Raw genomic sequence first — 18,333 nt, forward strand, 5'->3', positions numbered from 1 at the left:
TGTATATCTAGGACATAAACTGAAGTTAGGTCTGGACAACCAAACTGCAGAAATAAGACGTAGGATTGGTCTTGCATGGGCAGCGTTCGGAAAACTCAGACTAATTTTCAAAAGCAAAATGAATAATAGTCTGAAACGCAAAGTTTTCGACACTTGTGTCCTTCCAGTGCTCACTTATGGAGCGGAAACGTTAACTTTAACAAAAGCATCCGAAGATAAATTGAGAGTGACACAAAGAGCCATGGAACGGAGTATGCTTGGAATAACACTCAGAGACAGAATGACGAATCAATGGATTCGACAACAAACCAGGGTCGTTGATGTCATGGAAAGAATAGCATCTCTGAAATGGAGCTGGGCGGGACATATTGCAAGAAGGACAGATGAACGTTGGACCAAAAAGATCATGAACTGGCGACCATATAAAAGACGAGCTATAGGTAGACCACCAGAGAGATGGACAAACGGAATTAAGAATATTGCAGGTACAAACTGGCAGCAAATGGCAATGGATCGTACGAAATGGAAAGAAGTTGGAGAGGCCTACATCCAGCAGTGGATAGAAACAGGCTGAAAAAGAAGAAGAAGAAGAAGATAGCTATCGAAATTCGTTGCAGCAAATAATCCAGAGAGCGCTTCTCCGCGTGTGGAAATTCACGCTATCCGCAGTATCCTGGATACCGGGAAATTTTCAGAAAAATTCTTTAGATACCGGGAAATCGAAAAAATCGGGAAAAATATGTGGCGAAAAATCAAATTTACGATTTTAGGTACCGGGAAATTTGACTCGGATACCGGGAAGAAAACAAAATTTCCACACACGCGCTTCTCTCCAGTCTGCTCTTTCATACGTTTACCAAGCTTCCTCAAAAAGATTAATGATTCCGGTCCAATTGCGCCGAATGTTTCGAAAGCGAGCGGTGTGAAGATGAAGCGATCTTTCAAGTCGATGTACAAATTGTGTTTATGTCGTTCAGCTTCGTCGGCTGCTGCTCCGCTGGTTAAAGAAGTTGACCGTAAGTATTTAGCGGCCATTGTGTTCACTACCGTCGCGTCCCAAATCAGAAGTTTCCCTCTGCTCCACGGATAACTAGTTATTCCGTCCGGACGCATCCCGTCACGACGCGATAGTCCATATGGTTCAAGTCTATTCGGGACCCCAGCTGAGCTGAATGCCATCGAAAAAATTTTGTTGACTTCTGCGTGACAATTGTATTTCCCAATGGTTTTATTGCAGGACATCGCATGGTATCCCTTGGGATCCGCCATTTCTCCACAAATGCACCGGTGAGGCTCGCATACGTTGTTTCCCAAGCGCAAGGCTACGGCAATTCTGGCCGAGTCGTTATCCAGCAGTAGACCTAACTGGTGTGACGGGACTGCTTGTAGCCACTTAGAAGATGTTTGAGATGATGACGAAAGCAGTCGTGCACGGTCTGTTGGTCCACTTGATGATAATAGCTCGTCAAAGGTTGCCTTTGATCGTAAGTTATCCCAATGGCTTTGGCTACGTTTCGACACAGCATCTGGTGGGATAAGTTCGTCGGGATAGGCTTCAATCGATGAGGCGAACTCGGAGTCGATGATTTTTAATTCTGACCGGGCCAGTATTCGGTTTGATAAATCTTCTGACTGGAATACCGAAGAGAAATAAGCTGGTTGGGCCAGGTCCACTGTGCGTCTGATACCTAGGCCTGCAAAAGCCATAGGAAGAGAACCTTGAATCCAAGAGGTGTCACTGATTTTGTTGTTTGTTATCTCTTCCAAAGTGTGGCGATAGAATTCATCAATTTCTGTCAATTCGGTTACGTGAGAAAATGTTGGCGCGGTACGAAGTAAATATTGGAACCTTGGAGACGACAGCGAGCTTCGTAGCAGTCTGAGGGCCGGGTGGATATCTAACATTGGAAGGCGTCTACACAAAGTCTTTACCGTGTCCAAACCTTTTGACAGCGATTCGCTTATACCGTCCTCCATAATGGGAGCGCCTAGTAGCCTAAACGAGCTGTTGTCGAGCACCTTAATTCCTGGCAGTAACTGGTTAAGTTCGTTCAACATGTTCTCCTTTGCTTCCGACGGGGCGTTAACGAAATAAACCTCACATTTAGACGGGTTCAATGACAAGCCTGATTCGGTGGAAAATGCCAAGACTCTTCGTATGTCTTCTAATAGCACGTTGAAAACGTCTCCGATGGTGCCGTCATCCAAAAACCAAGAATTCAATTTCGACCTGAGCGAATGTGTTAGAGGTCTCAGGGCTATACTGAAAGCTGCCGGTGCGTATGGGTCGCCTTGTTGAGTGCCTCGTTTTGATAGAATAATTGCATCACCGAAGAAGAGACTCGATGGCACTCGATACGCTTGCTGCAACATCTGCTCTGTGGTCTTGATCTCGTTCAGTAAAAATTTCCTGAACATCTCGTTGAAATACGATCAAAATAGTCGTGTAGTAGCCTAAATGTGTGGAATGACATGAAATCTATCTAAAACTGAATCGAGGTGACAAATTGTTTTTCAAAAACTGTGAATCGAAATAATCATGAGTGAGTTTTAAGTCTAAGTTTATATGTAATTATATCAGTAAATCATTTAAGTTGTCAGAGAAATCTTCAAGTGACAGTAAAATGTAGTAAGTTTGATTCGATAAGTAACTATTCTTTGTTTTTGGATACTTGACTTTACTAATTTTCTTGCGACGAGGTGTTCATACTTATAACTTCATAGGCTTATTGGGAAATCCGTTAGTGGCCAATGTAAAACCAAAAGAGCAATAAGACTTTATGAAATTTTTCGTCTGTTGAAAATTAAAAAAAAAAACAAATTGTACGAGGAACATTCAGTTGAGTCGACTTTGGACATTTTAGCCGAGGAGAAACCACTGAAATGAGTTGTAAGAGTTAAAACGAGTTGTAGAACTCTCTAAAACTCCTACCTTCAAACAAAATGTAAGAGTTATGAGAGTTAAAAAGAGATAAAAAGGAGTATCAGGTCCATTGCTTCCCTCTTGGTTTCAACAAACTGTTCATTTAACGTTTAAGGTTTTTTTATTTCGCGTTTTCGCGAATCGGAATCGGAATCGATTTGGACATCTTAGTTCTTGGTTGATTAATACCTTGTCTCTTCAATAGAGAATGTCAAGTTGTTTAAAAGCTTAACATTAGCCGATACTAAAAAAAGTTGCTTGCCTGCAATGCACACACTCATTCAAATAATAGAGTTACAACTATGCCACAGAACTTGTGATTTTATTGCAGAATTTACCATTCTAATGATTTTGCGATATTTCGTCGCCAGTTTCATAATATGTACTTTTTGTCGAAAAACAGGGCTAATTTCATTATTTGGGAATACGTAAAATGCGAAATTGAAATTCCCTATTTGCGCTCCCTCCCAGATTTGATCAAAAGTTTCTGAATTTTTTTTTTTTACTCTACAAATATTTTTTATTCATTTTCATAAACCTAAATTTGTATCATAAAATGATTTAATTTCATAGAAGTTATGAAATATGATAGTAAACAAAAACAGCTTTCATCTGATATTTAGATATTCAATTTATGACAAATATGTCTTACAAATTCAGTATATATCATACAAATATAACATTAGAGAATCGTACGTAGGGTTCGAATAGCATCTGTTGTGTTATTCGGCTAATCGCACCCGGGCGCGAATAGCATTGGTTGTGTTGTCTGGCTAATCGCACCCGGGTGCGAGTAGCGTCAGCTGTGTTGTCTGGCTAATCGCACCCGGGTGTGAATAGCATCTGCTGTGTTGTTTGGCTAATTCCACCCGGGTGCGATTAGTCACTTCGTAAAAATTTCCACTTTGACATTGTACCGAAAAAATGTAATTCACATTTTTTTCACATTTCTTCACAATGTCGAGTTCATATAATTTTCAAATTGCTCGATTAACGAAATTAGGCCTGTTTTCAATTATATTTAATAGTATTTTTCGTTACGAGTGATGAAAAGTGAAAATTTTCAGGACTAGTCGTAAGCTTTTCCTAACGAGGCGAACGTTGATCAAGAAGCATCAGATCATGACCAACACATTGTCAATTCAAACTCTTCTGATGGTCATGACAATGAAGCACGAACTGCTAGCACAGAACAATTCAACTTCGGCGGTGAGCGCCCACCAGAACACGACCTAATCATTTCCTACACAAACGGTGGTCACGGTACTGACTACGGGCATGATAACGACATCGATCAACTCAATTCAAACTGTGATGAACTAGAAAACTTCCAGGTCATTTCCTTTTCCGATGTTGATAGTAGTCAAGATCATGACTATGAACGGAATGCTGATAAAGAAATTGAGAACTCGGACGACTTCGTGGAAATTGAGTATGATGCGATTCATCAGGACGAGGAAGATGATTTGCATTACAATTCAGATCCACATGCAACTGCTACTGAAAGCGAGAACGTTGGAGCGGACGATGATGATGAATTTGATGAATCAAATGCGATTGAAGACGATGCGGATTGTTTCGAAGACTTTGGTAGACATGGCGATGCATTTGCCGCTACACGAATAGTTGGGCGGAGAATCGTTGAAATGGATCGTTTCTTAGAGCAATTAGCCGACATTGCCGATCACAATTACGGAGAATGTTTAGCCAGAGATGTTGTGGTGACAAAGGAAATCAAAAATGGGTTTCAGTCAAAAGTCATCTTCCAATGCACGACCTGCAGAAAAAGTTTTCTATTTTGACTAACGAAGATGTTAAAACAACTGAAACCCTCTGCGTGAATTCGACGGCCGTACTGGCTTCTAATATGATTGGCATCGGATTTTCCCAATTAGAGCAATTCACGAGTGTTTTGGACATACCAGCAATGTGCTCAGATCGGTTCAAGAGTCTGAATGATGATGTTGGTGCACTATGGGAAATAACAGCCGAAAAAGCAATGAAGGATGCTGCCGACGAGTAACGACAAGCCGCCATAGCACGTGGAGATGTAGACGAAGAATATGGCATTCCATTTATTTCCGTAGTTACTGATGGCTGTTGGTGCAAGCGATCATATCACAAAAATTACAACGCGTTATCTGGGGTTGCAGCAATAGTAGGAGCGACGTTCGGAAAAGTATTGTGGATAGGTGTCCGCAACAAATATTGTGTCGTATGTGTTCGTCACAAAAATAAGAACACCACGCCACCCGATCATTTCTGCACCAGGAACTATACTGGTCCCTCATCAGATATGGAGTGGCAATCCATTGTGCAGGGATTTGAAAAGCCCCAAACATTTCAACGACACCAAAGAAAAGGGATCCGGATATGGTGAACACTGTGAGGCTCCAGATCTGTCGGAAGCTGATTTTGAAAACGAGAAAAAAATTTTTTGGACATGCTGAAACAAAATCATAACAACCGCATCGCCATTGAATTGCAAACTCGAATGAAAGAGCAAAGTGCTCTTTTTCAAAGAATTACGAGTAATGTTCTAATGGCATCAAATTTCGGAAGTGTTTGTAAATCGAGAGTTATGGCGAAGCAGGTCAAGGATATTTGCAAGCAAACTACCTCGTACAACAAAGCCGCAAGACATAACCATGAATCTCAACCAGTTGCTAAGAAACAACGCGAGAAGGAACAGCAAATATCCATACGAGACTGCGGTGTGTTTATGGATAAGAACGAAATGTGTCTTGCAGCTTCCCCGTCTGGTATCACAATCGATGACGTTGTAATCGAAATTCAATGCCCTAAAGCAGTTGGACGCATTAGACGAATGTAGAGTAGACTCAAGGTACTCCAACACAATTCGATATGTGTACAAAAATGCTACTTCATGTATAAAACTTCATAAGAGCACGGAGAAATTCAGAATCGGCCGAGGTGTAAGGCAGGTTGGACAACGGCAGTCACAGAGAACGGACGTGTTTATGCGTTGCTCTCTAAAAGTGTTTCTTTTGTGTGGCTGTGTGTGAATTCATTTTCGATTTTGTCTAATTTCTGTGCCAACTTTTACGGCTTTGGTGTTTTTATTTTGCTGTAATGTTTAAATGGTGAAATTATTTTAAAGGTTTTATTAACGAAGTCAAAGTGTTGTTCTCGTAGGTCATTTTCTCTTTGATCAATAAAGTCGTTCTCGCCTCATTGTGCGATATCAACAATTGTGTTATTTCCTTTGTTATTTAACATGTGCTTCGTGGCGTCGGTTTACGGATTAACAATCGACTCTACCAGAAGCTAATGCTAAATTACGTGCTCGATTAATGTACGAAAATGACACATTGCCGTATGGCATCTGGCAGTCAATTTTAGTGCAGGTAAGGTACAAACGCTTCGGGTTCTCATTTGACACCCCAAAACCACATAGCAAATTTTTACAAATTTGCTGTGGTACAATCCCAAGATACAGAAACTATCTTGTACTCCAAAATGACCGCGAGGTTTAACAGATCTATTGATTGATACGTTGTATGGATGTCAAGGGATATGACGAAATACGAATCATTCAGACGCTACAACCTGCAACGCCAGAACGAGTTCAGTCACATGGTGGCATGGCGATTTATACGAAGAGGCAACTCATGGCCTATGGTGATTAGACACTTGCTATTACCTAAAACTAATAGCCGTAACCGTAACAAAGTCGGAAATATCAAAAAACCCAACATTCGCTTTCTCCATAAAAGAAACCATATCGACATAATGTCAATAGTAGAAAGAGCTACAACATGACAATGTTGATAGCGCCATCTTTGGGAAAATGTACAGGTCAATTAGTGATGGTTGTGGTATTCGCATACCACCCACGGCTTGGAGAATTCACAACGTATGGGACGTTAACACACGGTCGATTTGTGAACAATCTAAGTCGGGAGAGATATGATGTAAAATCACAGTCCATATGATCAAGAGACTTGTACAATAGCACAACAGGCCCATCTGAGGCTTAGGTGCTGGGCTTACACCCTCCCATCTAATCTAATCTAATCTAAGGCAGGGTGACACTATTTCACCGAAATTATTCACGGCGATTCTGCAGAGTGTTTTTAGGAAGTTAAACTGGAGTAAAATGGGAATAAAGATAAATGGAGAGTACCTGAGCAATCTCCGCTTCGCTGATGACATTGTACCGATAGCAGCGAATATAGGTCAGGCTCAGCTTATGCTACAACAGTTAAGTGAAGAGGCAATCAAAGTTGGCCTCAAGATGAACTTATCGAAAACAAAAGTCATGACCAACATCAGGGACGATAGAGAAATCAAAATTGGTGACACAACCAGACTGCAGAAATAAGACGTAGGATTGGTCTTGCATGGGCAGCGTTCGGAAAACTCAGACTAATTTTCAAAAGCAAAATGAATAATAGTCTGAAACGCAAAGTTTTCGACACTTGTGTCCTTCCAGTGCTCACTTATGGAGCGGAAACGTTAACTTTAACGAAAGCATCCGAAGATAAATTGAGAGTGACACAAAGAGCCATGGAACGGAGTATGCTTGGAATAACACTCAGAGACAGAATGACGAATCAATGGATTCGACAACAAACCAGGGTCGTTGATGTCATGGAAAGAATAGCATCTCTGAAATGGAGCTGGGCGGGACATATTGCAAGAAGGACAGACGAACGTTGGACCAAAAAGATCATGAACTGGCGACCATATAAAAGACGAGCTATAGGTAGACCACCAGAGAGATGGACAAACGGAATTAAGAATATTGCAGGTACAAACTGGCAGCAAATGGCAATGGATCGTACGAAATGGAAAGAAGTTGGAGAGGCCTACATCCAGCAGTGGATAGAAACAGGCTGAAAAAGAAGAAGAAGAGAAAGCAGTTGCCTCCAAGGATCCGAACACAGATGATGTTTTACGTAAGTGAATTTGCTGATTAGATTTTGTTGGGCATAATTGAGGTTTACTAGCGGTCGTTGTAATCGTAAGAACTGTCAATTTCAACTCATTTGTCATTATTGCATTAGATTTCTTTGTACACTAAGCCATATAAGACTTGCATCTTTTATTTGACTCTGACTCTTACTAAAAATGTTCCTTGTGAGCCTTGAACACCTATAAAAATTTTGTCCAGCTCAGCTGTAGTCGTTGTACGAATGTACTGTACAAATTCGGGACAAGTACATTATGTTAACGTAGCAGTAATATTTACAGTACAGCTGTATCAATGTACAGTTGGACGCACATTGGTTGTCTCATCGAAAAATAAAAGTTGTACAGAAAATATTATTCAGAGTTCAGAAATTTTCATCTTTAAACTATTTAGTACGTTTATTGAGCGCGCAGCGCGAAGCGCTGCGCTCTTAATACATGACTTTACAGCAATCTAAAAAACGATGCCCGAAGGGCATCGTCGTTTTTAAAAATCTAAAAAGTAGATAGGAGTGTTCTGTGGGGTGATTAGATGTGGAAAAGTCGGCTTGAGACCTAGGTTAGGGCCGAGGCCGAACCTCGGACCTAATGATTTTATCGTTGATTTCGGTAGTGCTTTCGATGCTGATTCAGGAAATGTGGGTCAAAATTTTTTTTTATGCGTCGCTTGGCCGCTAGGTGGCTTCAAAGTCGGAATTTTTGAAAGTTAAAATAGCTGTCATTTCGCGTAAAATTAATGGATTGGCGTGAAATTATTGTCTAAAGGGTTTCCGGCCACCCTGCTGACAAGTATCTATTATTGGCCGGAAGAGGTGAGGGGTTGACCTTTGTCCTTGCAAACGATATGGAAGTAGATAAGTTTCATTTTATGAAAAGAAAACGACAATCATTCAACAACTCAATACAGAATGATTCGGAGGTGTGTCAACACACAGATAATTCATTCATTGTGACTCAATCTTGTCACTTGACATAAAAGAGTTGAAAATAAGATTTCTGACACAAAAAAGTGTCGAAAAATAAATTTCTGACACGAAAAAGTGTTGAAAAAAATAATTTCTGGCACAAAAAAGAGTTGAAAAAATGATTTTGCGACAAAAAAAAGTGTCGAAAAATAAATTTCTGACACAAAAAGGGTAGAAAAATTATTTTTTTACAAAAAAAAGTGTTGAAAAATAAATTTCTGCCAAAAAAAAGTGTTGAAAAATAATTTTCTAACACAGAAAGTGTTGAAAATAATCAAAGATTTAACTACTAATAAATACGTGTTGAAAAATAAATTTCTGACACAAGAAAGTGTCGAAAAATAAATTTCTGACACAGAAAAGTGTTGAAAAATAATTTTTGACACAAAAAAGTGTTGAAAAAATAATTTTGTGACAAAAAAAGTGTCAAAAAATAAATTTCTGACAAAAGAAAGTGTTGAAAAATAAATTTCTGCCACAAAAAAGGTTTGGAATATAATTTTCTAACACACAAAGTGTTGAAAATAATCAAAGATTTAACTACTAAATAATACCATTGAAGAGAATGACATTTGGTAACCGTTTATTGTTTCCATGGCATAAATATCTTGGTCCAGGCAATGAATTGAATAATAATAAAAAAACATGTAAACATGAAACCATGTTTTGACACCTTTATTGGTATGCTATAGGACAATCTTAACTTATATGTTAATTTATTACTATTGATGACAATTTTACCGACTGTCTCCCTGCGAGAGACAACCAGCCGAACCGTGTGCGAGTTTTTCCATTCCATTGATTGGATCTCATTGACGGTAGCATCGTTCACTGCGACATCTGTTTTTCAGCAACCCAGACCTTGAGAACATTTTTCTTCAACGACATAGCTAAGCATAAGCACCTTACTATATCGCTTGCTGATTGCTGATTGAAGAGCTTTTTTCTCATGATAATTCCCCACACCCAAGAACTTCTTTTTTTGAGAATGTCTTCTACGACGTAGCCAAGCACCTTACTAGATCGCTTGCTGACTGCTGACCGAAGAGCTTTTGTTCCAACCATTTGCTGATAGATGGCGATTGGTGTCTGATGTATTCGCTCGTTGGATTCGTATATCACATAGCATTAATAATTTTTTTATTAATGTGTCAGCGATTTCGAACTCACGAACTTCCAACACAATAATTCAGTGTGAGGCTAACGACTTACACGCTGCGCTATTGAATCGACAAATTGAATAATGGTGCTCCGACAGATAGTGATGATTTTATTGCTAAAGAACACGATTTCGCTTACAAAGATGCCTGTACTACCGATGATGTCCACAATGCCTACAAAAAGGCAATTCTAGCGTTTCTAATTGATTGGCTAAGAAACAAAAATTGGCATTCAGCAGTTTGAGCGATAGGCCTGGGGTTAAAACATTTAACTGAACTCGTCTGTGATAAAATATTTTACCCGAAACTAGTGAAATCTCAGAATAACACTAAATAAGGTTGTAAAAAATCAAGTATCAGCGGAAATTTGTCTATAAATGGAATGTTACGGATAGATGTGCTTCAGTCAATGATAAGGTATTGTGCAGTTGACACATTAGCGAGAACAGATATTCTTATAAATAAAAAATCTTTACAAAAATTTAAAGAGTATAGGACTTTGGATTTTGTACCTAGCTCAAAGCTCCACGAAGAAAAATGAAGTGTCCAATATGTGGTGAAGTGTTTATAAGTCATTTCTACTTGTATTCTCACCACTACGAGAAACACGTAAACGTCAACAAGCCTGAAGTACAATTATTGTATGGTACTCCTAATAACGTATGGTTCGATCCTAGACCTCGAGCAGCCCGCAATAATAGACGTTTAGGTAGACCACCTTTGATTGTATATCCAGCGAACAACTCCTTGAAAGTAAATGAGGCCAATAATTACGTTGCAGACTTGACAGGAAATGGTATGTTGCGCGATGAGACTCTCAGAGAACCCAAAAATTATACATATGAAGAGCTTCGAGCTATACTTCGGTTTCATAAGAATCGTTGTAATAAATAAGACGCTCCAGCCTTATACTACCTTAGTTTCACCCCAAACGTAGCCGAGCGATAAAGAATAAAAAATGACTGTAGCATGTCCATATTGTCCGAGCACTCTTGCCACTACTTACAACTTGAAGAGGCATATTTCTAGAAAACATTCGGAATATATCCAAAACAATAGTGACGAAGAAACTGAAGAATACAATAATGATGAAGAAAGCGACAATGTTGGTACTGAAAGTGACCAAGATGATGATGATACAGAAGAAGAAGAAGAAGGAGACAATAACTCAGGAGGATCAGAATCTGACGAAAGTCAAGCTTGGGCGATGGCAATGAAGATTGTACATACACATATGACGAAGTTGTAGCAGTACTAAGATTTTATCTTGAACCATACCAACAACAATGAATTTTTGTAAATAATTTACTTGTCAGTGATTATGTAATAGTTAACCTCTTCAATTAATTTCTTTGTTTTCATTTTAATAAAGTATATTTTTAACAGTAAAACAATATCCGGTTTTTTACACCAAGAGACAAAAAATGTAATGCAGATTATAATATTAAAAAAAAGTAAAAACTGTTGTGTTGATTAAAAAAGGTGTAGAAAATAAAGTCGACGCATTATAATTTGATCGATTCTATTCATTTTTAAATAATTGTAGTTTTCGAAGAAATCATTTCGAAAACATTACAGTATAAAAGCTTTCACATGCGCATTAGAGCTGTTTACTCGCGGTATACCTGCGGGTAATCCGTTCAAATGCACGTGTCTAAGCTTTTATACTGTAATGTTTTCGAAATGATTTCTTCGAAAACTACAATTATTTAAAAATGAATTAAATGAGTAGAATCCATCAAATTATAATGCTCCGGCTTTATTTTCTTGTTTCTTTTTTTAATATTATTATTATTATATACAATCAGTACAGCACATGTCCACGAAAGCATTTTTCCAGTTTTACATTTCGTAAATTCACTCCACTTTGATGATCAGTAAAAAAATGTTCACCAAACGTGTTCTTGGAAATATGGTTTATATTGTACCCAGTATCCTCAGAAGGTCTAGGAATAATTGATTTTTAGCATAATATTGAGATTGGGTCACTTGAATTTGCTATTCAAAATGCCTTCTTATCGAGTGTGGAAAACATTTTTATATCAAGTCATTGAATTTTTATTGTTAGCGACAGGAAAATTTTAATGATACAATGTAACTAAGTTTGATTTATAGAACCTTTTATCAGGCACTTTTGTCTGATGCGTGGGTGAAAATTTTCTCACGATGTCCTGACAGCTAATTTGTTAAAATGCTAAAGTATGTTGGGTGAGGCTTTTTTGTTGCTATTATTATTATATATACAATCAGTACAGCGAATGTCCACGAAAGCATTGGTATCTTAGTAGGTACTGACAAAGATCGAGTCAATAGTACAATGAAAAATACAGTTTTCGTAAAATTCACTCCACTTTGATGATCAGCAAAAAAATGTTCACCAAAGGTGTTCTTGGAAATATGGGGTATATTGTACCCAGTATCCTCAGAAGCCAGTATCATCTTAGAGGTGTAACGTTTTTCCACGATTGGTTCACAAATTTTACCATGCATTCTTTGAAACGAATATAACACGAATGGTAGGCATTACTGGTCTGGATGATATGCTGGTATTGTGTATTTCAGAAAGCAAGCTTTTTTTAATGAAATCCGCACCACTCTCACCTATTTGTCGTTTTACGGGCCCTCCCGAGCCGTGAAGTAGCTGAATGTGCTCAAATTGACCAGCTAATGCACCATTCAGAAAGAATTCTTTGTTGCTATCAAATATTTTGATAATATGTAATTGTTTTTCAAATTTTATTTTTGTCTTCTATAATTTCCTGAACCCGATTTTTAGGCGTGTCGTACAGGTATGCAGAGCAATCGGAAGCATCTTGACTCTCTTGTTCATAGTTAAAACATGTCATCACATGCCCACCTTTCACTCGTTGCAATAAGTTCATATAAATCGTTCTGAACAAGTTTCGTATGCTTCAGCTTTTGTTTTTGTAACATTTTTGAAATGTTTAAAACTATCCAGTAAACGAATTAGACTATGCAGCGGACACATTTTCGGAACAACTGACAATATCGAACGGACATCAGACAGTTATATATATATACGACAAAAATGAAAATACGTTTTTTTAGTTGTTTTTTATTGAAAATCCTTTTTTTTAGAATCACTTTTTATACGAATTACGATAGAAAAAGTTTGAACCAAATTCGTTTAACTTAGAGTAGGAGTCAAAATTACATATAAGATCCGAAAGAATTTGGTATTCCATGCATTTTGTGGTGAACTTTGTCGTCTGATAGTAAAGGTACTCGAATATTTCATTGATGTCCATCTCAATGGAATTTTCACGCAGCTCTTCGATGTAAGACAGGTAAAAGGCTGAATCAGCATACATAAGCTCCTTCAAAATTAATCGTTCGATGCGTAATAACGTTTTAAACGAACTGTGATGCATTAAAATCGATGAAAATTTCAAGTCGACAGGTGCTAATTCCCAGATACCGTAACTGATAGATTTGAACTTAATACCACACAAGTCACTAGCTTTTTTGATGAAACCGTTTTCCAGAGTGTAAGTACCTTGTAGGATCGATACAGCTACTCTGGTGAATTCAGGAAAATTCATTTTTTTAATCGTAATGTTGTTGCCAGTGACTCTATCGCAAATCTTAACTACAGGATCAAGATTTTTAGGCTCGGAACCAACGATGAGATATTTAGTTGTTGATTTGTTTAGATAGAAAATTTTTTCACCAAACATGCGCTCCTCACTTGTCCACAATTTACCAGTTGCTGGTTCGATTTTAGCCATTTTACGTTCTGGTGGAGACATTTTCAACTTTTTCTTAAGATGAAAATTCGTTTTTAACTTTATTTTAATTCACCAGATTAAAAATTTATTTCTTTACTCTTACATATTTTTTTTTCAACATTAAAATTGTCAGAATATTACACAATTTTAGAGTCCCTAACGATGAGAGACTTTTGTGAGTTAAACAGTCGAGATGTCGAAACAGGTCTGTGAAGAACTCAATGTACCCACACACCCTTTTATATGAAAAGGATTCGATAATTTTTTTAAGGATCATGGAGGGGGTAAATTAATTCCCATCACTGACATATAATATATTCGGTACGTCTAAACAGGTCCTTTTGTGTTTGTATGAAGAAAATGTGAACAAAACAAACAAAATTAAATTAAATAAAGTTTTCTTCGCTGTCCATCTTACCGTACGCCAACAGGTAACAAATTTTTTTTTATCCGTAACCTTTGTTGTGTATAGCATTCTTTGAGAATAGAGTTAACAAAAGGTGGTTGAATACTTTCATTTTTTTTATTAGCGTAAAGGGTGTGTGAGATATATTTTTAGTTGATTTTACAACCTGTATCAGAATGATTTGTTGTTCTTTTTTTTAGTGGATGCTAAATGGACGAGTGAAATTTAATTGATAAAGGATTTTTGCTATTTTCTAGGATTTTTTAGACAAAATATTGAGATTGGGTCACTTTAATTTCTATTGTATACAGTAGGTGTTTGAATTTATTCTATAATTTATCAGTTAAGGGTGTGGGAAAAATATTACAGATTTTGTTTGGGGAATGTTAAATTGGATTGATAAAGTGAAGATTTTGAAACTAAGAAATGTTTTTACTGTATTTACTGTATTTGATAGATTTTTTTTTGATTTTACTTTTCCATTGTATTAATCTATTTCACACTATTTTGCGACAGTGAGTTCGATGTAACGACAAATTATATAGGAACATTTTGATACAATGGGTCGTGTAACTAAGTTTGATTTATAGAACCTTTTATCAGGCACTTTTGTCTGATGCGTGGGTGAAAATTTTCTCACGATATCCTGACAGCTAATTTGTTAAAATGCTAAAGTATGTTGGCTCTTTAAGATTCTATTGTATAAACGAACCTTTTGTATGGCTGATCATTGTGTTTAGTGTGGGAGAAAACTCTCTCACGATATAGTGACATAAAAACTGATAAATCGCGCGAATATATTAGGTCATTATAGTTCTATTGTCTATTCATCAACTCTTTTTGACAGATTTTATTGATCTCTATTTTACCCTCGTCAACCCTTTTTGACAGGTCTACAGTACCCTCGTCAAAATTTGACAGGTATTGTTCTTTTTTAGTTTGACAGATAGGACTGAGAAGGCCTTCTATATTCTTCTGGCGTATCTCACCTTTTATATTGTGTACAATGTACAATCACCTATTATTTTGAAAACATCTAATTTAATGAATCCAAGAATGATTAATGAGTTTGCGTAAATGACATGTAAGCTATAAGTCAAATTATAATTTGGAAATTTTAAGTCACATCTTCATACCAGATGTTCTGCAGGCTTCTTATTTCCAACTTATAATTTATGTCATTTACGCAAACTCACTACTATTATCTTTCGATTTATGCAATAACCGTTCCCGTTGCCTTTAGTCCATCTTCGATGAAGGAGTGAGATCGTAGTAGAAGGTTTTCGCAAATAAGAGATTTAGATAAACTTAAATTTATAAGTAATAAGTGCATAGACTACGCCAAAATGATTTTTTTTTTCCCAAATTTTTTAAATAAAGCAGCTAAAAATTGAAAATAAAGATACCCGTGTCTCGTCTTTTTGACGAAAAAACTTGAAACCGGAAAGATTTTCCACTTTATAAATTCCTAAAACACGTGATTTGCGCCATTTTCATCCCAAATTCCACATAAGGTCTTAAGTTTGCCACTTTACAATTACAGTAGTTTTGACTGATTCACTGAATTTTGTTCTCCTTCTTCTTCCTCTTATATGCACAGAAAATAGAGTAACGTACCCAAGAGTTCACGTTAAGTGAGGATACAGAAAAGACAAATGCTGTTTCGACCTCGGGTATCGATGGCGGTCTCGGGCCAGCGTGATCTGACCATCCTCAGTAGTATCCATCGATACCCTTCCCAAGACAGCAGCCAACTTTTTCTTTGGACTAGTATTTATTTTTATGCCAACACAGTTTACAGCTTTCTTAGTTGTGCCAAACAAAAATTTCGATTTGAAAATGTCGCGCTATTTCTACGAAAACACACGGTGCTAAAGATTACGACGGCTCTGTTACCCAACTTTGACAACGAGTTTTATCTGACGCGTTCTTAAGAGTGATATCGCCAAAACTTGAACCAATTTTGGGGAAAATCAATACTATGGTGCAGCGATCCGGGCGAGCTATAGCGCGTTGGATTCGTCTTTCAATTCTAGACAATACGCATCTTTTCTTTTTTTTAGTAATTGTGTCCTTTTGGTGAAAGTTGGTAAAATGCAGGCACATGTCATAGGGTAGGGAAAACACTTTTTTAGTATTAACTCGAGGTAGACGATTTTTTAAAAGTTGAAATGTTGTGCGAGTGTGCGCCTCTAATAGACCTATCATTAGAGTACGTTTGGGAGTAAACAATGAAAGTATGGTCGATTTTCGCACAGTACTGGCCTGCAACCTTAGGGGTCATTCATAAATGACGTCCACTACTTTTGGTCAGTTTTAGACCCCCCCTCCCCCCTCGTCACGCGAAAGTGGTCAAATTTGACCCAATTTTGTATGGAGTGTCCGAAATCGTAGACCCCCCCTCCCCCCTCAGTACCGGACGTCATTTATGAATGATCCCATTAGAGTAATTAAACCTAGAGAGGAAATTTGTACGACGAAATGTGGTCCCAACATCAGTTTGTATAAGATAAACATTTCGTATAATTTTACACCAATACATGTATACATTCGCTTTTGATAGTCCAATTTGCCCTCTTAATTAAGAGGGCAAACACATATACCAATAAACATTTTGTATTTGATGTTGGAACCACATATTTTACGTAATTTTGTTCGAAATTTCCCCTCTAGGCAAACACATATACCAATAAACATTTTGTATTTGATGTTGGAACCACATATTTTACGTAATTTTGTTCGAAATTTCCCCTCTAGGTATAATTACTCTTAGCCTGCAACAGAACGTTTCCGTGAAACCGACTATGGGGTGTTGTAGCTGGACACACTTACTATCATCCCACGTAAACTAAACCTCAGAAAAATTGTGTTGCAGGCCAGGAAGTTGCACGAAGTAAAAAGTTGCCCAAATTTAACCAATTTTTTCATAGTTTTGAGTTCAACAAACGGCGTTAAAGTCTGATTGTGATCAAAAATTATCCTAAAGTTATGCTATTTGATCATATCCCCGGGTAAAAAAAAAGTGAATGTGAGACCCCTTTTGAGACCTTTTATTTTGTATGGAGGTGAGACGTCTCTTTTCGAACCTTTGAGACTGGTTTCTTTTCATATACTGATGAATTGATGATGATGATTGCGAAACCGATGAGAGGTCTCGTTTTAAATGTTTTAATAGACTGTATGAGACTGACTGAGTGGTCTCTTCGTCTGTATTTTACGAGACTGACCGAGTGGTCTCTTCTCCTGTATTTTACGAGGCCGACCGAGTGGTCTCTTCTTCTGTATTTTACGAGACTGACCGAGTGGTCCCTTCTTCTGTATTTTACGAGACCGACCGAGTGGTCTCTTCTTCTTTACTTTACGAGACTGACCGAGTGGTAACACCGCCAAAGACTGTCCCAAGCCAGTTTGAAAAAGAGTGGAGGGAATGAAGTTTAACGAGGACGTAGCAGTAGATAAGATAGGATTAGATAAATCAATCTTAAGGTTGAATGAATCGTGAGCTGGAAGCCGAAAGAATTGGGGTTAAGGGACCAACGTTGAGGTGAAACAACACGATCAGGAAGCCAAAGGATAGAACGATCCCAGAATTCTTATTAGCTACTAGGTTAAGCTTTTAAAGGACGAATAACCTTTTGCTCAGATAGGTTCAAAAGAATGGGCAAAGCTTTATGGAAAAGAATGTTCAAAAAGAGTAACACTACCCCGTCGGGCACTGTGCACTTTGATAGGCACGGTGGTCCCGAAACGTGCAGAAATGTGCGGGTCAGAGCTCGAGGATTACCGGGGGCGAGCAAAGTAAAGCTTTCATACTCACCAACCCGCAGTAGCAAGCGTGGTGTTTTAATGCTAAAAACCTTCAAACGAAGCCATAACGAATTATACATTGCCACATATAATGCCAGAACATTGTCGTCAAGACAAAAAATGCAAGAAATGGAAGAAGAGCTAGAAAAGATAAAATGGGATGTTGTGGGAGTGAGCGAAGTGAGAAAACCTGGAGAGGAATGCCTGAAATTACAATCAGGGCATACATTCTTCTACCGAGGAAGTGACAGTCAGATGCTGATGCACGGTGTCGGATTGTTCATAAACAAGCGGTGGTCGGATCGCATAATTCACACGAAAAGCATATCCGATCGAGTGATATACGTAAGCCTGAAGATAAATAACAGATACAGTGTCAAATTAATTC

General features: G+C 37.8%; 1 long non-coding RNA gene across 1 annotated transcript; it reads right to left on the reverse strand.

The window, feature by feature from the left end:
* Positions 1–5,752: 5,752 nt before the first annotated feature.
* On the reverse strand, positions 5,753–16,334 carry LOC119074179. The gene is made up of 3 exons (XR_005087150.1): positions 16,063–16,334; positions 9,694–9,699; positions 5,753–5,762 (listed from the first exon to the last, which is right to left on the reverse strand). It is a non-coding gene; the product is annotated as an uncharacterized LOC119074179 (long non-coding RNA).
* Between the last annotated feature and the right edge of the window lie 1,999 nt (positions 16,335–18,333).

The sequence above is a fragment of the Bradysia coprophila genome, unplaced genomic scaffold (genome assembly GCF_014529535.1).
Source record: "Bradysia coprophila strain Holo2 unplaced genomic scaffold, BU_Bcop_v1 contig_143, whole genome shotgun sequence".
NCBI lineage: Eukaryota > Metazoa > Arthropoda > Insecta > Diptera > Sciaridae > Bradysia > Bradysia coprophila.